Source organism: Lissotriton helveticus, unplaced genomic scaffold, assembly GCF_964261635.1.
Source record: "Lissotriton helveticus unplaced genomic scaffold, aLisHel1.1 SCAFFOLD_424, whole genome shotgun sequence".
NCBI lineage: Eukaryota > Metazoa > Chordata > Amphibia > Caudata > Salamandridae > Lissotriton > Lissotriton helveticus.
This window is the reverse complement of record NW_027611779.1, coordinates 557,954-575,292: the sequence shown is the minus strand read 5'-3', so window position 1 is coordinate 575,292 and position 17,339 is coordinate 557,954.

The window sequence follows — 17,339 nt, the reverse complement described above, 5'->3', positions numbered from 1 at the left end:
CCAAGAGTCAGACCAAGATGGCCGCTTAAGACCTCTGCTCGTCTCCCTGACACCCATATCCTGCCAGTAATCCTGCCTCAATGGTTCCCCAAATGACAGCCAACAGCGAGCGGTGCCGATCCATGTAGCTCCGAGCAGCGCCCAGAACCGGAGATACAGGTCCTGTCTTTTTTGGGCCTGGATGAACGTCTCACGCCGGGGACTGGAGTACTGGCGCTCACCGCAAAAAGGTGGATTAGAGCCAGCCGCTCGGGCTGGAAGTTCGCCTGTCAGCGGGAAACTTTTGGATCGTTCCCTTCAGGACACTCGGCCGAAGTGCCTCTGACTGGAGTGTCGCTGCCATCATGAAATCCCCTTGGGCCTCGCGCGGAGATATTTACACCGGCCTGTATATGACTCGGATCACGCCCGAGGGCCGGATCGCCTGCCTGATAAGGCCTTCGCTTCACCAGTCAGCCTGACCTGGGGGTGGAGGCTACCCTCAGTGTTTCTCCTGTGGCCCTGCCATATCAGCCAGCGAGGTGCGCCCGGGAGCTGGGAAGAGCGCACTCCTCCGCCTGCAAGTGCCTGTGAGCCTGCGGCTGCCGAGTGCATAGCGACCATCACCGCTGTTCCTCCTTGAAGCACCGGTGCGCAGTATAGATGGAGGAGTCTCCCCCGTGACCTAGCATCTGTCTGCGCCGCCCCTTAAACGCGCAAACACTGGTGCGACATAACCACAGTAAGTTGCGGCAACTCATGAGAGAGAGCGCATTGAAACCCTTGCCTGCCTGCCAGCGATCATCTCCTATTCAACCACGCACCCACCTCGTCCTTGCATTCCACCCACCCTGGGCTGTGCAGGAGCTGCTACAGAGAGACTGTAATTCCCTCGGGTGGAGTGCACAGACGCTGGCTGACCAGCCGGTCGTGGACACAAATGGGGCCGCTCACCTTTTGCATCCCCTCCATCTGACCCTGGTACCTCTGATAAGTTGACATCTCTAAGTAACTGACTTTTCCCTCCTCCCCTCTCCCCTCCACACCCACAGAGTGACTTTCGGCTCAGGCGCGGCAAGCAGGTCTGGATGCTTTTAAAGCGCGATGACAGGGAGACATGAAGCAGAAAAGGGCCCAGCCCAGGGTCCCAAAAGCATGAAACAAGTCCACTCAAATAAACTCGACTGGTACACTCTTCCCAAGGGCTCACCAACAGACCTGCGCCACACTCCTAAGGCAGTGAATGAACTTGAGGGCACCACCCTTGACCTGACCCTGCAGGACATTGTGGCAGCCATCAATGGAGTCAAATCATCTTTAGAACATAAAATGGGAACTATCTCCATCGATGTGAACCTCATTCAGGCTGACCTCACGAAAATGAACGAGAAGGTAAAAACTTTGGATATAAAGACAGCCAGTCTAATAGACGATGTAGCCCTACTCCAACGATAAGTACAAGATCATAAATCCTTCTGTGAGACGGCCGAACGCAAACTGGATGATCGCGAAGGTCGTACGCGATGCAACAATGTCCGCATCCTAGGTGTGCCCGAAAAAGCGGAAGGACCAGCGCCAGACTTGTTTAGAGAGGACCTCATCTTGAACTACCTCTAACCTAAGGTACTGGGGACATTTTTCACCATCAAGCATGCACATAGAATCCCGGGCGGATGACCCAAGCCTGGCACACCACTGCGCCCGCTAATAGCACCTTTCCTGACCGCACCCCCTCTGCACTATGAGAATGCCATTATATCCTTTTTCCCGGACTTTACGCAATTGTTGCAAAGACAGCGTCAAACGTTCATAGCTGTCAAGAAGAAGCTCAGGGAAAGGGGACTTAAATATGCAATGATGTTTCTGGCTCGTCTCCGTGTGGAAGTAGAGGGACGGTCATGGTTGTTTGATAATCCGGCAGTGGCTTCGGACTGGCTCGACAGCCGAATCAACAGCGGTCCCGGAGGGAGGAGCGGGCTGGCGATCTGGAGTCGCAAGACCGAGGATGAGAATTGCTAGGTGCCATTGTCTTCCACACAAACTCACTCAGGTAACGGGGTCCTGGTGGCCCCACAGATGGACATAGTCTCACCATGTTCCGCCTCACTCAGGGGAAGTTTCGTAGATGGCCCAATTGGGGACAATTGATTCAAAGAATTATCCGGGGGATGGGGAAATGGAGTGTCGGCGTCCCTCCTCTTTTCTACTTTTAGTTGTGTCTTAGTATCAGAATTTGGGCGACAGGCACTCTGCCAGTTTGGTATGGGCAGTTATAAGTCCAGAGGGCAGGGAAGCGGGTTGTTGGTGGGGGGTTTGAAGTGGTTTTTCTTTGTTAGTTCTTCTCATTTATGCACAATTGCAGGCACGGCGAATGCACAAAAGACTTTCTACATTACCAATGCACACACACTGGGATAAAAGCATTAACATTTTAAGTTGGAATGTCAACGGGCTTGGGGACAAAGTTAAGCGGAGCATTGTTCTGCAATATATTAAGAAACAGGGCCCGGATGTCGTGCTTCTTCAAGAGACACATCTTATGGGTTTCTCCTGTAGAGCGATGAACAGGAGCGGATATAAACTAGTGGTGCACGCAGGATTCACGGCTGGCTCCAGAGGGGTGGGCATTATGGTAAAGAACACATTTCCTCTTAGCGTAGACTCCACTGGACTGATGACAGGGGTCAATATGTAGGCATCACTGGGTCCTGGGAGGGACGGGTCCTCACACTGTTGTCTGTTTATGTTCCACCGGGCCTCAAAACCACCACGTACCAAGACCTCCGTACTAACCTTCTCTCTCTTCCGGTGCTGGGGGCGACTTTAACTCTGTATGCTCTGGCGGGCTGGACCGACATCCCCCTCGCGAGTTGGGGCCCGCTTCTTGCTGGTTAACTGACTTCCTTGAGGCCATGGGGCTAATAGATACCTGGTGCACGTTCAATCCTGAGACAAAGCAATACACATTCCACTCCGGAGCCCACCACAGCTTCTCCCGCCTTGACTATATTTTGGTTCCCAGCTTTCAAACCTCACACGTTCATGAGGTCCGACACTTAGCTAGGGGCATCTCCAATCACTCACCGCTATGGGCACATATACTTCTGGATCACATTCACGTGGGCAGAATCGCACCAATCAACCCCTGGTACCTTCGTAACCCCAAAATTCATATAGGGATTCTGCCACAACAGACAGCTATTTCAAAGAAAATGTGGGTACTGTGACCTCTGCCCAAACGCTCTGGGAGGCCTTTAAAACGGTGATCGGGGGGAAGCCTTATCCCTAATATCAGGTCACAAACGGGAGCAACAGAAAGCAATATCTGACATAGAGGACGATATTCACAGATTTGAGGGGGAACTGGAGGGGCAGGATACTCCTGAGATATTCCATCTACTGCAACTTAAACAGGACGAATATAAGGCGCTTGTTACAGAGACAGCTCGGACTCTGGAGAGAGAGAAACTTGGGAGAATTTTTGATTTGGGTGACAAAGCTGGGAAACTGATAGCTTGGCTGGATAAACGGGAATGGGCAAGTACACTGGTCCCCGTCCTATATGGCGCTACTAATACTAGCATAGTGGACCCCTCAAGACTTAGCTCGTCAATTCGCCATCCATTTCAAGGCAGTGTATAATGCATGAACATCCTATACTGAAGACGACTCTGCTGAACTGTTGGGAGACATTGTTCTGCCCTCCCTCTCCTTGACTGACAAGCAACTAATGGACAAATCCTGCCTACAGACGAAATTGCTCAGGCAATTAAATCGCTTCAATCGGGTAAGGCCTCCGGCCCTAATGGGATCCCTATAGAACTGTATAAACTCTACCCGGATAAAATGGCAGCCCACCTTAAAGTCATGTTTGAAGAGAGCAGGGAGTCAGTTTAACTATCGTGGGATCAGCACATAGCTAACATTGTTTTCATCCATAAAGACGGCAAACCTAAAACAAACTGTACCTCGTTTTGACCTATTTCTCTTCTTAATGTGAACCTAAAATTCTAGCGAATGTCCTAGCCAACCGCCTAGTTAAAATCATACCAACTCTCATTCACCCTGACCAGTCTGGCTTTATCCTGTGCCGGAATACAGCGTTGAACCTGCGCCCCGTTCATGGGGTACTTGGCAGGGCAGACACCATACGCGAACCAGCGTTTTTGGTCAACCTAGACGCAACTATGGCGTTCAACATGGCCTTATCTCTTCGCGGTGCTCCAGAAGCTGGGGCTTGGCCCCAATTTTTTCAGATGGGTCCGCCTCTTATATGGGACACCATTAGCGAAAGTCATAGTTAACAACAAACAATCAGACACCTTTACCTTGAGCCGGGACACCCGTCAGGGCTGCCCGCTTTCCCCTCTCTTATTCACCTTGGCACTAGAACCGTTAGCGTCCTGGATCTGTCAGGACCTAGTGATTCCCCTGGACATCAGACTGGAAAGACCAGATATCACTTTACACTGATGACGTAATACTCAATCTCACAGACCCCCAAAAATCTTTAATTGTTTTACTGGACATCTTAGCGCTGTTTGGGAGATATTCCAGATTCAAGATTAACTGGACAAGTCTCATCGGTTTCCCCTTCATGGGGGTATACCAGCCTTGCCCCGTAACTGCCCAATCCAAGTCAGTGCATCAGGGTTCAAATATTTAGGGATATTCGTCTCCCTGGTCCCCAACAATCTTCTTCCCCCGCTCCAGCGCTTACAACATGACATAGCCAGCTGGCGAACCCTCCCGTTGTCCCTCCTCGGAAGGGCCGTACTTTTTAAAATGATGTCCCTCCCCCGCTTCCTCTACGCCTGGCAAAACTCACTTGATGCTGACCCCATTGCTTACTTTAAAGAAATTGAGTAACTCCAGAGGGAGCTATTATGGAATAGACCACCATGTATAGCTCTCAGCAATCTAACCTTAAAATGGTATGATGGAGGTATCGCTCTTCCCGACATTAAAAAATATTATTGGGTTGCTCACCTGGCTGCCATCAATTCTGGCACCTACGGGGCCCCTGAAGACCCAGGTTATCGAATGAGCAGGTGGCTTCTCCTGGGTGGGAACTGCAATAGGGCATTGTATTCCAGACCGGCTCGACCTCCACTGTCTGTCCCCAACGGGCACTCAATAATCTTCTGGCACGCTGCCAACAGATCCATGGGATGGGAGGGTAAACTGACGTTGGCCAACCTCTTATGGGATTTCGCGACACTGGGGACCCTGTGGCAGACAAAGGGTTTTGATAAGTGGGATATGATTGGTATCTCTCGCATCCAAGACCTTTGGGAAAAGGGTGACATAAAAACGTTCCCTTCCCTCCAGGATCAACATGAGCTGGCTGACTCAGAACATTTCCGCTACATGCAAATACGGCATGCTTTAGGCTCAGCCTTTCCTACGGGTTCCTACCCACCCCCCGAGTCCTCTCCAATGGAAATCAGGATATTAGATGGACTCCTCCCAGAAAAGACTATTTCTCTGATTTACAATAAATTACAATAAATTAATTCATAACATGGATGACCCTCTTGCACTGCTTCGACAAAAATGGGTGGCGGACGGTATTGAACTGACGACGAAGACTGGCAGGAGTCTGTGTCCTCTCCCAGCATGGTGGCTATCCCAGCAAGACTGCGATTGGTTCAACTTAAAATCCTGCACAGGATATACATGACGGGGCGTAGACCAGTGCAAATGGGAAGGGCAACCACCGGGGACTGTCGTAGGCGATGTGGCCAGCTGGGCACATTCCTGCATATCATCTGGGAATGCTCTCTCATCCAGTCCTACTGGAGGGAGATTCATGGAGTGGTGGGGACGGTCCTGGTGGTGCCCCTACTCCCGGAGGCACGCAGATGTTTGCTGAATATATGGGAGTCAACCGACCTAAACACACACCAAACACAGTGGGCCACACTTGGATTCATGGTGGCTAAAAGGAACATAGCCCAGGCTTGAGAGGCAGCTGACTTGCTTTCTCCTTGATTTGTCCTAAAAGTGGAAAAATTTGCATTATTCTTGTAAAATGTGACTGTGCCTGGCCAATAAGAGTGTTTTGCTGTAATGTGTTTCTGTTGTCGATGATTGTTAATAAAAAAGAATTATAAAAAAATGTGAAGGATCCGCACTTGGAGCTGGTAAGGGTGGGTACGGATCTGGAACCGCCTGATCTGGAACTGCCCGAGGTCGCAAGGCTGGTTCTCGCTGCGACGCCGGAGACACCAGAGCCTGGGGCGGAGTGGCCGAAAGCAAAGGACTCGCTTCCCTAGGCAACAGAGAGTCCCTAGGAGTCGGAGAATGCACCGGAGTCACCTGCGGTGAAGAGGAAGGTGAGATATCATCCTTTCTGTGATGCTGTGGAGCTGGGGACTCGACTTCGACGATTTGCCTTTCAAAGAGTGACACTTGGAACCATGACTGCGCTTCTTCTTATGTTTCCTCAATGATTTTGAAGTGTGTGGAGTCGGTGACTTCGACCTCAAATTTAGCCTCTTCCGACCCCTCTTCTACTTCTTCGCACAAGCCATGAACAGTTTCGCATCCCGCTCCTTTAGGGCCTTTGAGTTCATCCGGCGAAACGAAGAGCGTCCCTCGACGTCATGGTCCGACTATAGGCAACAAAGGCAATCATTGTGGGGTTCCGTGATGAACATATGTCCCCCACATTCCCTACAAGGTTTCATGTCATGTCATGGTACTTATAGAGCGCACTGTCCCCAGACGGTCACCTTGCGGTGTCGCATATGTGGCTTCCTGGCGCTGATACTCATACCGCTGTGGAACCCCTCCTGGCTTTCACTGTGAAGTGTCCACTCCTGGGCACCCCCAGGGTGAAGCCAGGCATCCTTAGCGCTGTTGGGGCCGGTGTGGAGGCTAAGCAAGCTATTGCCCAGAGTTTCAGCGTGGGGCCCGTGATTAGAATAGGCACCGAGGCGAGAATTAACAGGTCCGAGGAAATTGAGCCCGAGACCCCGCCGAGGCGGGAATCGAACCCTGGTCCCTGGCCAGAACTCTGCATCATGGTCTGCCGCTCTAACCATTGAGCCACACTCCTCAACTGAACTGAGGTTTGAACCCTGACTTTTTCTGCGTAGCCATCACACTGCTACAATTACAGATCGACTGTTACAACGTTAACCACAAAGGAATATGGATTCCTAGAAAAAACGATACACGTCGACGGCACGGAAAAAGGGAACTGATGTCAGCACACCGACGAGGTCTTCTATGGTTCCGATGACGTCATGCAGTCGCGAGCGGAGCCGTTCTATTGTCACATCCTTGTTGACGTGGGAGAGCTACGAAAAAAGTTTCTGTGGAATGCTGAGTAAGGGGTCATTCAAAAAGGTTAGAAATCCACAGGCACGTGTATCCATCAGAATTTAAGATAGACTCAAAGGTTTATTTTACTCCCCTCTCCCTAAGAAACACAGAAAGTCAAATGTTTAGGAATGTTGTATTCAACTTTCAGAATATTTTTATTATGAGTTATGAGTGTAAAAAGGAAAACACTTACAATTAACATTACACTATTACACACAGATGTATACTAATAATCATCATTTTATTACATATTGTTGACCAGCTCCCAGAGCAGAAGTTCCTGAAACAACACGTACAACTCCAACCACAGTCTCAACTACCGCATAAGCCTTCATGGAGGGCACAGCTCCTGCTGATCCTGTTCGGGATGAGGAGCAGCTTGGTCCGTCAAGTGTGCCAGTGCCTGGACAGGCTGCTAGGCTGATCCTCACTATGCCTACCAGCAGTAATACCACCCATCTTGTTCAGCACACAACCCAGACCTGGCTCCCGTATTGGCAACAACATCTGCAATTGAGCTAGGACCCAATGTGGTTGTGCCAACTGTGCAAACGCCACAGAGTAGTGTGGGTGGGGTAGGCAATCATCTGGACAGCAGAGTGAGGCCACTGACAACAACTGGCTCATGGGTGACATCAAACAGTTGTCTGGGGAGTACAATGACATCATTGAGAGGCAGATATCTGTCTTGGGTGGTGCAAGGTGGCTTGAGGGACATATGCAGGGCTATTAGTCAACCCTCTACCCTTTTCTGTGCATCCTCAATATCTATGTACCATCCACCAGGTTCCTCCACAAAAATCCTCCTGCCATCACCTCTAACCCTGCAACTGCGGAGCCAACAGTCAACCTGACATGGAGTCGCTCATCAAGGCCAGTGGGAGTGGATTACATCAAAACCACTACCGAGAGGCGCAAGTAATTTCCTCCTGTGAAACAGTAATATTAACTCTTGGGTCAATTCTGTCTCCGGTGTCTGATATAAATATAATTTTTCATTTAATCTTCCATAATTTCTCTTGTCATTGTATCCCACCTTATTCAATATATGTGTGAATTAGAATGCAATTTGTTTTTTAATACATTTAAACAGTTTTGTGTTCTACTTTTTGCTGGATTGCCAAAATGTTGTGATAGGAAATGTTCATATTGTGTCAAATTCTAAAGATACCCCACATACAGAATTTTACAATAACCATAGTTATTAGTGATATTTACTAATATGTTTGTGGCTTATCTCACAAAATGACACAAACATTGATGTTCTTGGGATGAAAATTCCATTTATTACATACAAAACAATATTCATCATTGTTTGTCCTTCATGCATTTTAATACATGGTGATTTACAATTTGAAGTATATACTATGACCATCACATTTCATAAGTACATACTCACACAGAGGAATTCCTATAAACACACACTGCAATTATGTCAGCAGTGATTTCATTTTTTAATGTAAGAGCATTCAAAGTACAACAACAGGAAACACATTCATATAATTTTACATCTGTACATTACAAGCTAGGTAACTTATCCATTCAGTAAGTCACCGACGATTTATTTGTACTACTGAAGATGGCAGTGTGTGGTGACCTATGGGAAAAGATGAATGTTTAAAAACAATAAGTGATGCTAAAACAATAGTTAAATACACTCAAAAGGACTGGACCACAATGCTACCACTTAAAAAGGTCACCTTTCCATGTAGCAATTAACAAAATGACTCTATCATATACAAGGAATTCCACTCTGCCTGGTAGTGAAGACAGTGGAAAACATCACCATCTACAACCACCTTAGGTGGCTATATATCTAAACTTACTACTTCATGAAAGACTGCAGCAATCTGTCACCTGTATATAAAAACGGTTACATTTACATGAATTTCAATTAACTTATAGTTACCCTCATGAGATGAAGCTGTCAATTACATCTTGATGCAAGTAATTTACTTCTTCACCACTGTCATATTTATTTGGCAATTCTTCAACATCACCCAGGACCTCCTCATTGTAGACATCATCTGGGAAGAAAGGAATGTTCCACTGCAGGGCAATGTAGTGCAGTATCCAACAGAGAATGGTAATTTTATACACCTCATCAGGTGAGTAAAAGATGGCTCTGCCAGACTTATCCAAACAACACAATCTTGCTATCAGGAACCAAAAAGCCCATTCCCTTGTCTCCGAGTTTTAACTTGTGCCTCACTGAAGCAGACTTCACCTGGAGTAGTTGGAATTCTCAGAGATGATAACAACCATGGTCTATTAGGTTAAGCTGTGTCACCTACAACATATCAAATATGAGTATAAAGTAAGATAACGTGTTTTTAGACTGCAATGTTGAGATAGCAATTGTAGGCATTTTAAAATATATTTACACTGAGCACTTACCAACAAGCTAGGCATTCACATTTCCAAGTTGTGTCATTTGCTGTTTTATGCTGCTATTGCGTAGCAGCAAAAATCATGGGTGGATCCAGGGAAGTGTGCACAGACTCTTGTGATATATAGACTGGGACTGCAAAAAATATGCACATTTACAGAATGAAAATATTTCCTGTTACGGTATACTTGTTTTCTGTTGTGTGGTGGACAAAAGGCAATGTGTGTCCCATCAATAGCACCAATAACATGGGAATACCTCCCTAAGCATAACAATATGCCTTCACATTGTTCACTACTTCTACAGTACTTGAAACCTAGGTGGTTACACAATATATGTTTAATGATGACTTCCATTATTACAACTTTTTCAATTATATGTCTGACATTTATGATGTTAACAGTGTTTTTTTCACATAAGCCTCCATTTTAGCTATTGCTAGTGAGGTTTATATTAAAGTGCTTGTGGTCTCTGCAAATGATGACTGCCTGACTGCCTGACTGCCTGACTTCTGCGTCATGACAGACATAAATATTATGTCTTGGAGATGTAACATCCACCAAAGGAGTACACATCGACAGGTGAACGTGTGCCGATGGATTTGACACCATCAATGTTTTTTAATATGTCATTTGACACATGTATAAGTCACAGTGATGTCTGCATTCTGTAATGGTTTTTCACTTGCCTCCTAGCATTGGCAAAGTTCAGACCGCCTCAGATTTTGTTGCTTCTCCTGAACTGGTGGTGGCCATGATGAAAAGTGCTGGAGACAGCCCCTAACTTCACACCTGATGAGCTTGAGATTGTCACTGATGAGGTCTCGTCCCAGTATACACAACTGTATGGCATGCCAAGGCAACAGGTAGAAAAAATGTTTCTTGTATGTATCTGGCTAGTAACACAATATTTTGTTCACGGATAGAACAACAATAATGTGTTCTTTCATCATTGTGTTGATGTAACATGTGGTAAGTTAACCAACGAGGAACAATATGGTAAATTATGTATATACATGTACTTAAGACATGTTGCAAAAAAATACAATGATACATGCTTCCATTGGGTTAAGAAGAAGAATATACTTTTATTGGATTTCTGAAAATCATAAAAATGTGGATCCTACCGCCATGAGATATACAATGTAAACGTGATTAGACTGAATAAAAATTACAGTAAAACAATTTTTATAAGTAATGTGCCACACGTAATGTAATTAATTCCAAGGTCTAATATTTTGTGATAAAATACCTCAACCAGAGGTCTTTAAAATTAATTTTAAAGTGGGTAAAGCGGGTAAAGTTCTTGTGCTGAAAATGGGAAGGGGAGAGAAGAAAATAACGGATTAAAAGTTCTGGGGAGGACTCAACCCGACTGCATGATGGAATACTGGTCATCTGTCCTTCTTTTCAAGTTGTTTTATCGCCAAGTCCTTCTTTTCAAGTTCTTTTGCTGCTAAATTCAAGATTTTTTTTGTCTTGCAAGACAATTGAACAGAGGAACCACTGAGAAATGTTATGACTACCGCTCTGCAAGTCCTTATTTGTTCTTCTCTCAGGATTGGCTGTAAAAGGATCTTCCTCGTATTGTGTAGAGCTGGACAGATGCATAGTAACTGTAATAGAGACTCTGCTCTGTTACCACAGAGGCAGCAATCCGTGGTCAACCAGGTCCCTAGCCATTTTGGAGTAAGATCTTTTGTCGGAAAGAACCCCAGTCTCAATAGGGTCAGTTTCCACTTGTGATCTGTGAAGCACTCTTGTCAATATGATTGCAGTTTCAGCTGTTTGTAAGTGGGCCTCACCATCCATGCATGCCTTTTGTTGGCCAGTAAGTATTTATCTGTTTGCAGCAATAGTTGTTTGATTGCTTTATTGGTGATTTGTTTAAATGCAGAATATGGCATTGGTGTGTGCCAGGCTTTCTCGAGCTTTATTGTTGAAAGAGCTTGTTTTAAAATTCAAAATTTTGACTTGTTCTGCCTTGATTGTTTTTCAACCTCCTCCCAGCAATGATGGGCTATCGTGTTTTCTTCAGCTGCCCTCATTCTCTAGTAGTTTTGGCTAGGTCTACTTTTCTAGCCAGTATCTGTTTTTTTAGACCGTATTCCAGACGTATCTGAACCTGGGAGATGTGAGACGGGATTGTGAACAGCTTTTTGAATAATCTGGGTTGGATTAGGTTTAAAGTTGTCGAGTTCTTGGTGTTTAGCATTTGCAGGCTGTACGTAATAGATGGCAAAAATGTAGCTGCTACGACCTTTAATAGGTGGTATGTTGAACTGCTGCTTAGTTTTTTCTGCAGAGTTTTAAAGACAAAAAGTATTTGTTTGCTTTTGTTTACCCAAGGTCTTGATGTTGTTTGTAGCTGAGTGGTCAATCTAAATGAACCCCCAAATATTTCTATACATCCACCTGAGATAAGATGCTGGAATTTATCCTACCAACAAATTTAGGATGTTTTTATGGGTACTGGAGAAGCACAAAATGTTCGATTTTAAAACATTGATTATTAGTTGTTCTTTTGAGGTGCATAGCGCTAGTTGGGAGGTCAGCCGCTGCAAACCAAGAGGCATTTGGGAGAGCAACATGATGTTGTCCGCACATTGCAGGCTAACTATTGGGGTAGTTCCCAACTTGGGAGCGTCTCCTGAGTTAGACAAAGGTTGGTGTGGATGTTGAATAAGCTGGGTGCCAGTACACATCCCTGCTTTAGCCCGTTGTCAAGAGTTTTTTAGTTAAGCTCCGGCCATCCCCTTTTTAGGTCTCGCCTGAGCCAGCGCATGTGCCGCTCTGGAGAGACTTTTAGTAACGGCTTCAGAAAATGGTACCACTGTGACCTAAAGCTTGCGTGCTTTAGCGCCTGAGGCACCATCTGGAGCGCAATCGCTTTTTTAAAAATTTCCTTTTTGTGCGCATGCGCGCACACAACTTGCTCACCACTCGCGTGTTTTAAAATTATTATTTTTTTGCATGTGCACACACATCTCCCGGGCTTGCGGTATCAGCATAAAGCATGCGCTGCCTTTCTTTTCTTATGCATGCCATGGCGTGCTCAATCCTGCTTTTTTTTTTATTTCGTTCTGCTTGTTCTTTGGTGCTGTTCAGCTTCGGCTCCCAGCCATCGTCCCCCCACCATCACCTCCTAACGGTCGGGTATTCAGAACCATTTTTGTTGATGCAAGACTGTAAGGAGCTTGCCTCACAATTTTTTTGGGGGGAGCGGGTGGGTGCATTGGTGGCGGGCAAAGTGCCTTTGAGATAGCTCTTGCCCCGAAGCTCCGCTTCCTCCTAGACCAAGCCCCCTCCTCACACGGTGAAGTTTGTTTATAGGTTGGCAGATATGTGACAGCAGTGGATGCACAGGTCAGAGTTTATGTTCAGATTTACTGGTGTAACTGGCACTCATGATTTTACTGTGTCTTTAACAAGTTTGCCTAAAGCGTCTCTTTCTGTATGGCTGCCAGTTGCTTCGAAGTTCATTCAGCGTGACTTTTTTTTTTTTACTCAAAAGCTGTAATCATGTTGCCGGTTTAACCCCTCACCCTTTAAAGGCCTATGAAACTACAAGTCCCACTATCCCAGGATGCAACACTGAACGGTTTGGTTGTCAACAGTGGCCAATGGGTTACCTAGTTCTAAATGTAGCTATGTTATCCCTAATCAAGCTGTTAGTTACTCTTGCACCCACAGTGCATGAAATTTCAGTTTTCCATTTAGTGCTGGCATGTTCTCTCCAGTAGACCTTCTCTTTCCTTCTCCTGCTTCTGCACCCTGAGGACACTCACATAAGCCTAATGTCCAGTTCACGTTTAACATTTTTCCGTAACTTTCTCTACGGAACTATTAACTGCTTTTGGAATCAGGCGTAAGGTGCCAGATGTCAGCACTCTGGCAGCAGGGCTCCTGATTGAGCCCGGAGGGGGGCCCCCGAGCTGCCTTGCAGGGAGGCCCCTTCAAGGTTTGTTATGCCAGTGCTGCTGGGGTTTAGTGTACTATCAAAGCGCTGAGAAGCAAGAAGTAATTTTTTTAGGCAAAGAAGAAAACTAGGAGACAGGCGGCTTTTGGGCCGAATTGGGGTTCGAAGTCTGATTTCCTTTGTCCACATTTTACAACCGAAACTTTAAAGAAGGTTTTCAAGGTAATGCCCCCCCCCCCCAGACTCTATGTAATGGCTCCTGATATTGACACGGCTCTCCATATAACTCTTCAAGAAGTAATCAAGCTTTGGCAAAGTTAAGAGGATGCTCCTTATTTGCCTATTTACTTGCTATTATTTTTCCTGTGTCTCCATAACCTGGTTGTGCATTTCTGCATATGCCTCCTTTTGCCTCTTGTACCCCATTTGCTGCTGGGGGAGGCACCTAATTTGTGGCTTCTCGTCCCTGCCTGTACTGTGTTCCTTGCCTGCGTTCTTGAAGTGCCTGCTCTGTTCACCATTGCCAACTGGCATATACCTTGCTATGACAAGCTCTGTATGCCTCTGCCTTAATGTGGTGTATAACATACCTAAAAGTTTGCAGGATGCATAGCATAGAGATCCCATAGCGAAGTCAGCAGATATACATGCAGTCAAGAATTAATGACAAAACAATGAAATAATTGAAACCACGCCAATTTCCATTGGGGACAATTATATTGGAGGTTTATTCAATAAGGTAATGGGTTAACGTACAAGACGTCCAAGAGTAGCCAATGAAATGACCTGTCTGATTTACCGGTAGTCACGAGGACTTGCCATCATCTGGTGTCAAACTCTTGGAGCTGTGCCCACTTCTGGACCCTGTAGCCTGGCTAAATGTGATTCCTGTGCACATCGAAGCCATGCGAGCCCACCCACATTTGGTTAGGCTTCCAGCTGCCTTAGGAATAACTGAGTGCTGTTGCTTCCATTCAAGGGCCTGCCATACCAATTACTGGGGTACTGGCTAAAAGTCTCCTTTGAGCGGCTTAATGTGGATGCTTTCTTGCCTGAAGTTTGTTGTGTCGTCCTGTAACGCCATCAAGTCTTCTTGGGGTGTGGCAACTGTAGGCAATAAAGCCCCCTAAAATTCCTTTTGCATTGGTGCTCTATCCATTCCACTGCAGGTTTTAAAGTGCACTGAATAAGATCTACCTGCACCTGCAGCACATGTAATTGCTCTACCGCGGGGGGGCGAGCTAGCCGGGAAGCGAGATGGCCGCTGCTTAAGCGAGCTCCTCGCCTGAGCCCATGTAATCCTTCAAAAACCATCCTTTTATTCATCTACACCTGCACTGTCGCATACCGCGGGCCGTTGGGAGCGCTGAGGGATCGAGCGGCTGGATGCTGGAGGACGAACGCGGCCCGAGCCCTGTGACACTGGCTGGAAGTCGGAGGCCTAGGAGCGCCAGAGCGTGAGTGAAGTCCCGACCTCAAGTGCGGAGGTCGAGGTGGGCGCCGGAGCCTGGGAAGGCGGTGTATCGCCCTGCGCAGCGGCTGCGAGCCCGGGGAGAGTGTGGGCTACGTGGAGGACCTGAGAGGGTGGCAGCATCGCAGAGGCCTGTGGGATCGGCTGTCGGCAGTGGGCCAGAATGACTTGCGGATGAAGCGGCGCCCCCCCCCCCGCCCAGTACACACCTGGGCACTCGAGAGCTTTAGCCTGGTCCGGCGGCGAATTGGGGCCACAGTTGGGCTCGGTCCCCGGGGCCTATACGGTGGGCCGAGGCCTGCATACAGGGCTGCAGGGCTGTCTGGTGGGGAGTGAGGCGAGACGACCCTGCCTCCACAGCGCAGAGGAGTGAATATCTGACGCTGGGCAAGTGGCGCGCATGAGGCACCCCGTTGCTTACTGTTCTACCACCAGTGGTGTGGCATGCAGCGGCAGTGTACTGTGTGTGGCGACGAGCGCCCAGGCTGCCCTGCCCAACTGATACTAACGCTGCTGGTGCGCATTACTGCCGCATTCACCTGCATCTACTACAGACCATCAGCTGTGCGGTGCCAGGCCTGTTGCCGGGACCGCGCCAACAGAACACACACAAAGATAGTAGGAAACTGCCGAGACGTGGGGCAGCCCGACAGAACACCAGGTGGCCGTGGGGTGGAAGATTGTGGCTTGGCGCTGGAACAGAGGGCGCGGCACCACTACCACTGGGCTGCAATACATACCCTACACGCTAGTGGCACTGCTCGAAACGGAGCCCGTACCTAATCCCAAAAGGGGATCTCACTCCTTCAGTGCCTTCCTGTACCTCGACCATCTGAGCCAGACGTTTACACCAAATAACTGCTACAGGATGGGGAAGCCGGATCGCAATCAACCAAAGATAACCTTCTACCAGGCCAAGAAACAGCAGGACAACACCACGGAGACACAGAATCCGCTTCCGCCTACACCCACAGATGCTGGAGTGATTACGAATTACGCCATACAATCCATGTTCCACACCATACAAACCTCACTTACGAATATAGACGGAAAGATTGATTCCGTGACTTACAGGGTGGACAGAATGTCAGAACGCCTAGATAAGCACACCGAACGTTTGGATATGGCGGAACGGCGGCTCTCAGAGGCCGAAGACTCTCAGGTACAAATGGAAGCGAAGCAAACAAAGGTAGAAAAACAGCTGGTGGCAATGGCGTCGAAGACGGAAGATTTGGAAGCCAGGTCCAGGAGAAGTAACCTCCGTCTGAAGCGCGTTTCGGAAACCACAAAGACAGGCACAATGGAACAATATGTTGAGAAATTGCTGATCTCCATGCTGGGACGAGACACTTTTTCGGAAGTGTTCATTGTCGAAAGAGCACATTGGACACTGGCTCCGAAACCGCCCACCGGGTCCAGACCGAGGCCCATCATAGCCAAACTATTAAATTACAGAGATCGCGGCGCGGCGCTGCGGAAGGCCAGAGAACTGGGGAAGCTAACCCACGAAGGAATGGACATCTCCATATACCCCGATTTTACCTCAGCGGTACAAGAAGCGCGGAAGAAATTCATGGATGCCAAGTAAAAATTGCGGGAGCTTAACATACCCTACGCAATGCTATATCCGGCAAGACTCAAAATCACTATTGAAGGCAAAACGTTGATCTTCACTGACTCAGCAGTGGTGCAGAAATTCCTAAAACAAAAAGGGAAACCAGGAGTGCAGAGAAGATCACCACGAAGCGAACAGGGCGAACAGCCCACAATGTCGGATGTGGAATGATTTGGTTGCAGGACTACATGTTGACTGATGGAGTGCTGTGTCTGTGGGTGCGACCCGGGGACTACAGGGTGATGTACACTGGTGATCTATGCATATGCTTGCCTCAGACTGCGACTCCAGATAAGTGGACAAATGCTAAAGTATTTTATAAGTCATGTTTGTTATGTGAAGATATGACATGGCTGACTCTGGGCCCGTAGAGATGTTCAAGGATGCTACCCAAACGGCCACATAAATGAGGAAGGACAATAATGGGTGTGGGTATGATGATGCTATGTTGCAGTGGGCTCAAACTCATGTAGCTTAGGTTGCAGGTAAAGGGTAGGCAGCTCTGACCGCCACGCGTGAACTGCACAGTTTACTGTTTTATGATTTTTCTTTGTTCCTTGTTATGTTGTTGTTGTGGGGCATGATGGGTACTGTTGAAAAGGATGTCTCCACTTGGTTTAGGGTAGTGAAGTGGG